This window comes from Carcharhinus amblyrhynchos, unplaced genomic scaffold (genome assembly GCF_965287045.1).
Source record: "Carcharhinus amblyrhynchos unplaced genomic scaffold, sCarAmb.v2.hapA scaffold_58, whole genome shotgun sequence".
NCBI lineage: Eukaryota > Metazoa > Chordata > Chondrichthyes > Carcharhiniformes > Carcharhinidae > Carcharhinus > Carcharhinus amblyrhynchos.
Genome location: NW_027649798.1, coordinates 375,331 through 384,487, shown reverse-complemented (window position 1 = coordinate 384,487; position 9,157 = coordinate 375,331).

The following is a 9,157-nucleotide window of genomic DNA, read 5'->3' as shown; positions in this document are numbered from 1 at the left end:
ATCTACTTTATTCACTACACTCCTGGCGTTAAAATAGACACACCTCAGACCCTCGGTCTGGACACTTCCCTTCTCTATCACCCGTCTAACCTCCCTCTCATACTGTCTACAGTCCTTCTCGCTCTCAGTCACTTCATCTCAATTCCCTCCCCCCAACCTTTCTAGTTTAAAGCCCCCCCAGTAGCCCTAGCCAACCTTCCCGCCAAAATATTGGTCCCCCTGGGATTCAAGTGCCACCCGTCCTTACTGAACAGGTCACACCTGCCCCTAAAGGGGTCCCAATATTCCAGGAACCGGAATCCCTGCCCCCTGCTCCAGTCCCTCAGCCACGCGTTCACCCTCCACCTCATTCCATTCTTGCTCTCACTCTTCCGCGGCGCAGGCAGCAATCCTGAGATTACTACCTTTGCGTTCCTCTTTCTCAGCTGTCTACCTAATTCACTATAATCCCTTTTCATGACCCCTTCCCTCTTCCTGCCTACGTCAGCGGTACCTACATGTACCCTCCCCTTTCAGGATGTCTGGGACGCGTCCAGAGACATCCCAGATCCCAGCTCCAGGGAGGCAAACCACAATCCGCGACTCCCGTCTGCGTCTGCAAAAACACCAGTCTGACCCCCTCACTATGGAGTCCCCTTTTAACACTGCCTTTCTCCTCTTTTCCTTGCTTTTTTGAAGTACTGGGTCGGGTCAGCTCCAGAGATCCAGCCACCGCTGCCTCCCCCAGGTAAGCTGTCCCCCCCAGCAGTACTCAGACAGGAGTATTTATTATGAAGGAGGACATCCACCGGCATGCTCTCCAACACATGAGCTTTCCCCTTCCTAACCATTACCCACTCGCCTTCCTCCCGTTGCCCCGGAGTGACCACTTGCCGGTAGCTCCTGTCAATTGCCTCCTCATTCTCTCGAATGAGACGAAGGTCCTCGAGCTCCAGTTCCAGTTCCTTAACCTGGTCGGACGTTGGGGAGAGTTATAGAACAAAAAGATCTAGGGGTACGGGTTCATAGATCCTTGAAAATGGAGTCACAGGTGGACAGAGTGGTGAAGAAGGCATTCAGCATGCTTGGTTTCATCGGTCAGAACATTGAATACAGGAGTTGGGGATGTTTTGTTAAAGTTGTACAAGACATTGGTAAGGCCACACTTGGAATACTGTGTACAGTTTGGCCATTCAGCCCAACTTGCCCATGTTGCCCTTTTTTTCAACCACTAAGCTAGTCCCAATTGCCCGCATTTAAACATAAACATAAAGCAGTACAGCACGGTACAGGCCCTTTGGCCCTTGATGTTGTGCCGAGCTATGTCCAAACCCAAGATCAAGCTATCCCACTGCCTATCATTCTGGTGTGCTCCATGTGCCTATCCAATAACTGCTTGAAAATTCCTAAAGTGTCCGACTTCACTAACACAGCAGGCAGTGCATTCCACATCCCAACCACTCTCTGAGTAAAGAATCTACCTTGGACATCTCTCCTCTGTCTCCTACCATGAACCATATAGTTATGCCCCCTAGTAACAGCTACATCCACTCGAGGAAATAGTCTCTGCACGTCCACTCTATCAATCCCTCTCATCATCTTATAAACTTCTATTAAGTCCAAGTATTTGGCCCATATCCCTCTATACTTATTAAAAGACAAAATTGTACCTGCCTCTACTACTAATACCTCTGGCAGCTTGTTCCAGACACTCACCATCCTTTATGTGAAAAGATTACCCCTCTGGATCTTTTTGTATTTCTCCCCTCTCACCTTAAACCTATGCCCTCTAGTTTTACATTTCCCTACCTTTGGGAAAAGATATTGACTATCCAGCTGATCCATGCCCCTCATTATCCCAGTCTATCCAGTCTCTTCTTATAACTCAATTCATCACATCCTAGTAGCATCCTAGTAAATCTCTTCTGCACACTCTCTAGTTTAATAATATCATTTCAATAATAGCTTGATCAGAACTTTGCACAGTATTCCAAGTGTGGCCTTACCAATGTCTTGTACAACTTCAACAAGACATCCCAACTCCTGTATTCAATGTTCTGACCAATGAAACCAAGCATGCTGAATGCCTGGTGGGGAAGATTTTGGAGAAGATATTGAGGGACAGGATATGTGCACATTTGGAAGAAAATGAACTAGTTAGTGACAGGCAGACAGAGGGGGTCATGTCTCACCAACTTGATTCAGTTCTTTGAAGAGGTGACAAAGATAATTGATGAAAGAACAGCTGTGGATGGAGTTTAAATGGACTTCAGTAAGGCATTTGACAAGGTCCCACACGGCAGACTGTTACAAAAACTAAAATCACGTGGGATTTGGGGTGGGCGGGCTCGATGGATACAGAACTGGGTTGTTATAGAATAGTAAGATGTCTCACAACACCAGGTTAAAGTCCAACCAGTTTATTTGATAGTAAACCCACAAGCTTTCGGAAACGGTGTTCCTTCGTCAGGTGTGTGGGAAGTTCTGCTCAGAGAAGGGCATATAAAGTCACACACAGTTTACAGAATACTGACTAGAATGTGAGTCTTTACAGCTAACATGCTCTTCAAGTCTTTAAGATGCAGACAATGTGAGTGGAGATAGCATTAGGCAGAGGTTAAAGAGATGTGTATTGTTTCCAGACAAGACAGTTAGTGAGGCAAGTTCAGGCAAGTCATGGGGATTACAGATAGAACATAGAACATTCCAGCGCAGTACAGGCCCTTCGGCCCTCGATGTTGTGCCGACCAGTGGAACCAATCTAATGACCCTCTAACCTAAACTATTCCAATGTTATCCATATGCCTATCCACTGACCATTTGAACGCCCTTAAAGTTGGCGAGTCCACAACTGCTGCAGGCAGGGCATTCCACGACCTTACTACCCTCTGAGTGAAGAACCTACCTCTGACATCAGTCCTATAACTAACACCCCTCAATTTAAAGCTATGTCCCCTCGTGTTAGCCATCACCATCCGAGGTAAAAGGCTCTCACTGTCCACCCTATCCAATCCTTTGATCATCTTGTATGCCTCAATCAGGTCACCTCGTAACCTTCTTCTCTCTAACGAAAACAACCTCAAGTCCCTCAGCCTTTCCTCATAAGACCTTCCCACCATACCAGGCAACATCCCGGTAAACCTCCTCTGCACCCTTTCTAATGCCTCCACATCTTTCTTATAATCTGGCGACCAGAACTGTACACAATACTCCAAGTGCGGCCGCACCAGAGTTTTGTACAGTTGTAACATGACCTCACTGCTCCGAAATTCAATCCCTTGACCAATAAAAGCTAACACACCGTACGCCTTCTTAACAACGTTATCAACCTGGGTGCCAACTTTCAGGGATCTATGCATTTGTACACCGAGATCTCTCTGCTCGTCGACACTACCAAAAGTCCTTCCATTAGCCCTATATTCTGTCCTCCTGTTACTCTTACCAAAGTGAATCACCTCACACTTTTCCACATTAAACTCCATTTGCCACCTCTCAGCCCAGCTCTGCAGCTTATCTATGTCCCTCTGCAAACTGCAACATCCATCCTCACTGACTACAACTTCTCCGACTTTGGTGTCGTCAGCAAATTTACTAACCCATCCTTCTACACCCTCATCTAGGTCATTTATAAAAATGACAAATAGCAGTGGCCCCAAAACAGATCCCTGAGGTGCACCACTGGTAACTGAATTCCAGGTTGAATATTTCCCATCAACCACCACCCTCTGTCTTCTATCAGCTAGCCAATTCCTGATCCAAACCACTAAATCACCCTCAATCCCATGCATCTGCATTTTCTGCAGTAGCTTACCATGGGGAACCTTATCAAACGCTTTGCTAAAATCCATATACACCACTTCAACTGCCTTACCCTTATCCACCTCTTTGGTCACCTTTTCAAAAAACTTGACGAGGTTTGTGAGTCGCGACCTACCCTTCACAAAACCGTGTTGACTATCCCTAATCAATTTATTTCTCTCTAGATGATTATAAATCCTATCCCTTATAATTCTTTCCAAAACTTTGCCCACAACAGAAGTAAGGCTCACTGGTCTATAATTCCCAGGATGGTCTCTACTCCCCTTCTTGAACAAGGGGACAACATTTGCTATCCTCCGGTCTTCCGGCACTATACCTGTAGCCAATGACAACATGAAGATCAAAGCCAAAGGCTCTGCAATCTCCTCCCTAGCCTCCCAGAGAATCCTAGGGTAAATCCCATCCGGCCCAGGGGACTTATCTATTTTCACACTCTCAAGAATTGTTAACACCTCCTTCTTATGTACCTCAATCCCATCTAGTCTAAAAGGCTGTATCTCAGTATTCTCCTCGACTACATTGACTTTTTCCTGTGTGAATACTGATGAAAAGTATTCATTTAGTGCCTCTTCTATCTCTTCAAGCTCCATGCACAACTTCCCACTGCTGTCTCTAACTGGCCCTAATTTTGCCCTAACCAATCTTTTACTCTTGACATACCTATAGAAAGCTTTAGGGTTCTCCTTGATCTGATCTGCCGAAGTCTTCTCATGTCCTCTTCTAAACTCTCTCTTTAGCTCCTTCCTCGCTAATTTATAACTCTCCAGCGCCCTAACTGAGCCTTCACGTCTCATCTTTACATAAACCTCCTTCTTCCTCTTCACCAGAGATTCAACTTCTTTAGTACAGCACTGTTCCCTCGCTCGACCACTTCCTGCCTGCCTGACAGGTTCATATTTATCAAGGACTCACAGTAACTGCTCCTTGAATAAGCGCCACATTTCAGTTGTTCCCAGCCCCTGCAATTTCCTACTCCAACCTACGTATCCTAAATCTCGCCTAAGAGCCTCATAATCTCCTTTCCCCCAGCTATAACTTCTGCCCTTCGGTATATGCCTATCCCTTTCCATCCCTAAGGTAAACGTAACCGAATTGTGGTCACTATCACCAAAGTGCTCACCTATCTCCAAGTCTAACACCTGGTCTGGTTCATTACCCAGTACCAAATCCAATGTAGCCTCACCTCTTGTTGGCCTATCTACATACTGTGTCAGGAAACCTTCCTGCACACATTGGACAAAAACTGACCCCTCTAACGTGCTTGAACTATAACTTTACAAATATCGATTGGAAAAGCTAAAGTCCCCAATAACAACTACCCTGTTACTTTCGCTCCTATCCAGGATCATCTTTGCAATCCTTTCCTCTACATCTCTGGAACTTTTTGGAGGCCTATAAAAAGCTCCCAGCAGGGTGACCTCTCCTTTCCTGTTTCTAATCTCAGCCCATACTACCTGAATAGACAGGTCCACATCAAACGTCCTTTCTGCCACTGTAATACTGTCCTTGACTAACAATGCCACGCCTTCCCCTCTTCTACCACCTTCTCTGCTCTGACTGAAACATCTGAACCCTGGAACCTGCAACAACCATTCCTGTCCCTGCTCTATCCATGTCTCTGAAATGGCACAACATCAAAGTCCCAGGCACCAATCCAGGCTGCAAGTTCCTCCACCTTATTGCGTATGCTCCTCACATTGAAGTATACGCACTTCAAACCACCCTCCCGCCTGCCAATACACTGCTGCGACCTGGAAACCTTATCCATGACCTCCCTGTTCTCATCCTCCTGTACATTGGAGCTACAATTCAGGTTCCCATTCCCCCTCTGAATCAGTTTAAACCCCTCCCGAATAGCATTGGCAAATTTCCCCCCCAAGATATTGGTACCCCTCTGGTTCGGGTGCAGACCATCCCTTTTGTAGAGATACCACCTACCCCAGAATGTGCCCCAATTGTCCAAGTATCTGAAACCCTTCCCTCCTGCACCAACCCTTTAGCCATGAGTTCAAATGTTCTCTCTCTCTATTCTTCTCCATGCTATCTCGCGGCACAGGTAACAAAACAGGGATAACAACTCTGTTTGTTTTAGCCCTAAGTTTCCACTCTAACTCCCTGAATTTCTGTTTTATATCCCCGTCCCTTTTCCTGCCTATGTCATGGGTGCCTACATGAACCACGACTTGGGGCTGGTTCCCCTCCCCGTTAAGGATCTCAAACACTCGATCAGAGACATCATGGACCCTGGCACCTAGGAGGCAACATACCAACCGTGAGTCTCGCTCGTTCCCACAGACTCTCCTATCTGTCCCCTTAACTATGGAATCCCCAATCACTAATCCTGTTCTTTTCTTCCCCCTTCCCACCTGAGCATCAGGGACAGCTCTGCTCCCGAGACTGTATCCCATGGCTTACCCCCATTGAGTCTTCCTCCCCAACAGCATCCAAAACAGAGTGCTTGTTTTGGAGAGGAACAGCCTCGGGGGATCGCTGCTCTGACTGCTTCTTACCCCTTCTAGCAGTCACCCACGTATCACTTTTTGGACTAACTATCTCCCTGTAACTTTTATCAATAGCTGCCTCTGCTTCCCGAATGATTCTTAGTTCCTCCAGTTCCAGCTCCAGGTCCCTAACACGGTCCTCAAGGAGCTGGAAATGGATGCACCTCCTGCAGGTGTAATCAGCTGGGACACTACCGGTGTCCCTCACCTCAAACATCCCACAGGAGGAACATCGTACTGCCATCCCTGTCATGTTCCTTACCAAGAAACAACAAAAAACTTAACTGCTCTCACTCCGAGTCACTCTTTTTTTTAGGTTACAGGATGGGGGAGGGGGGTATACTCTACACGTGTAGAATATCGGGATTCCTCACCATTCCAATTTATGGGGGGAGAGAGAGAAAAAAACTACTACCCAGGCCTCCCTGCGACTTCTTCCGGTTTCCAGTTTAAAATTTTAAAAAAACTAAAGAAGTTATTTAAAAATTCACTGCAGCTTACCCTCAAGCTCTCCTCTCACCAATCACTGCCTCTCTGCTGTGCTCCAAAGGAACAAAGATAGTGTGACATGAACCCAAGATCCCTGTTGAGGCCGTCCTCATGTGTGCGGAACTTGGCTATCAGTCTCTGCTCAGCGACTCTGCGCTGTCGTGTGTTGTGAAGGCCGCCTTGGAGAACGTTTACCCGAAGGTCAGAGGCTGAATGCCCGTGACCACTGAAGTGTTCGCCAACAGGAAGGGAACAGTCTTGCCTGGTGATTGTCGAGTGATGTTCATTCATCCGTTGTCGTAGTGTCTGCGTGGTCTCCCCAGTGTACCATGCCTCGGGACATCCTTTCCTGCAACGTATCAGGTAGACAACATTGGCCAAGTTGCAAGAGTATTTACCGTGTACCTGGTGGATGGTATTCTCACGTGAGATAACAAAGAACAAAAAACAGCACAGCACAGGAAACAGGCCCTTCGGCCCTACAAGCCCGCGCTGCCCATTTTAACACTCAGTGACTGCCTTATTCAAGTCTTCCGTCGAGCGTCGACGTTTTTGACTACCTCTAGTGGACTCCACAATAAAGGGGGTGCAAATTTAGGGAATTATATGTGATGGCATCCATGTCGATGATCCGGCATGTCTTGCAGAGCTTGCTGTGGCAGGGTTGTGTGGTGTCGTGGTCACTGTTCTCTTGAAGACTGGGTAGTTTGCTGCGGACAATGGGTCTGTTTCAGATTGTGCGGTTGTTTGAAGGCAAGAAGTGGGGGTGTGGGGATGGCCCTGGCGAGATGTTCATCTTCATCAATGATATGTCGAAGACTCCGGAGAAGATGTCGTAGCTTCTCTGCTCCGGGGAAGTGCTGGATGACGAAGGGTAGTCTGTCCACTGTGTCCTGTGTTTGTCTCCTGAGGAGATCGGTGCGGTTTTTTGCTGTGGCGCGTGGGAACTGTCGATGGATGAGTTGAGCACCATATCCTGTTCTTATGAGGGCGTCTTTCAGCATCTGGAGGTGCCTGTCGCAATCCTCCTCATCTGAGCAATTCCTGTGTATACGGAGAGCTTGTCTGTAGGGGATGGCTTCTTTAACGTGTTTAGGGTGGAAGCTGGAGAAGTGGAGCATTGTGAGGTTGTCTGTGGGCTTGCGGTACAGTGAGGAGCTGAAGTGACTGACCTTGATGGAGATGTGTGTGTCCAAGAATGTAACCGATTCCGGAGAATAGTCCACGGTGAGTCTGATGGTGGGATGGAACTTGTTGTTATCATCATATAGTTGTTTCAGTGATTGTTCACCATGAATCCAAAGGAAGAAAACGCCACCGATGTATCTTGTGTATAGCATCGGTTGAAGGTCCTGTGCGGTGAAGAAGCCTTGTTCAAACCTGGAAACAGATGCAATTTTATAACTCATCTGCTTCATTCTGGACCACATTCTGCTTCACCTTCAACAATCAGTTCTTCATCCAGACACATGGAATGGCCCTGGAGACCAAATTCGCACCTCAATATGCCAACATCTTCATGCACAGGCTCAAACAAGGCTTCTTCACCGCACAGGTCCTTCAACCGATGCTATACACTAGATACATCGAAGACATTTTCTTCCTTTGGACTCATGGTGAACAATCACTGAAACAACTATATGATGACATCAACAAGTTCCATCCCACCATCAGACTCACCATGGACTATTCTCTGGGATCAGCTGCATTCTTGGACACACACATCTCCATCAAGGACGGTCACCTCAGCTCCTCACTGTACCGCAAGCCCACGGATAACCTCACGATGCTCCACTTCTCCAGCTTCCACCCTAAACACGTTAAAGAAGCCATCCCCTATGGACAAGCATTCCGTATACACAGGATCTGCTCAGATGAGGAGGATTGCGACAGACATCTCCAGATGCTGAAAGACGCCCTCATAAGAACAGGATATGGCGCTCGACTCATCCATCGACAGTTCTGACGCGCCACAGCGAAAAACCACACCGACATACTCAGGAGACAAACACGGAACAGGGTGGACAAAGTACCCTTTGTCTTCCAGTACTTCCCTAGAGCGGAGAAACTACGACATCTTCTCCGGAGTCTTCGACATATCATTGATGAAGGCAAACATCTCTCCAGGGCCATCCCCACACCCCCATTTCTTGCCTTCAAACAACTGCACAACCTCAAACAGACCACTGTCTGCAGCAAACTACCCAGCCTTCAGGAGAACAGTGACCAGGACACCACACAACCCTGCCACAGCAACCTCTGTAAGACATGCCGGATCATCCACACGGATGCCATCATCTCACGTGAGAACACCATCCACCAGGTACACGGTAAATACTCTTGCACCTCGGCCAACGTTGTCTACCTGA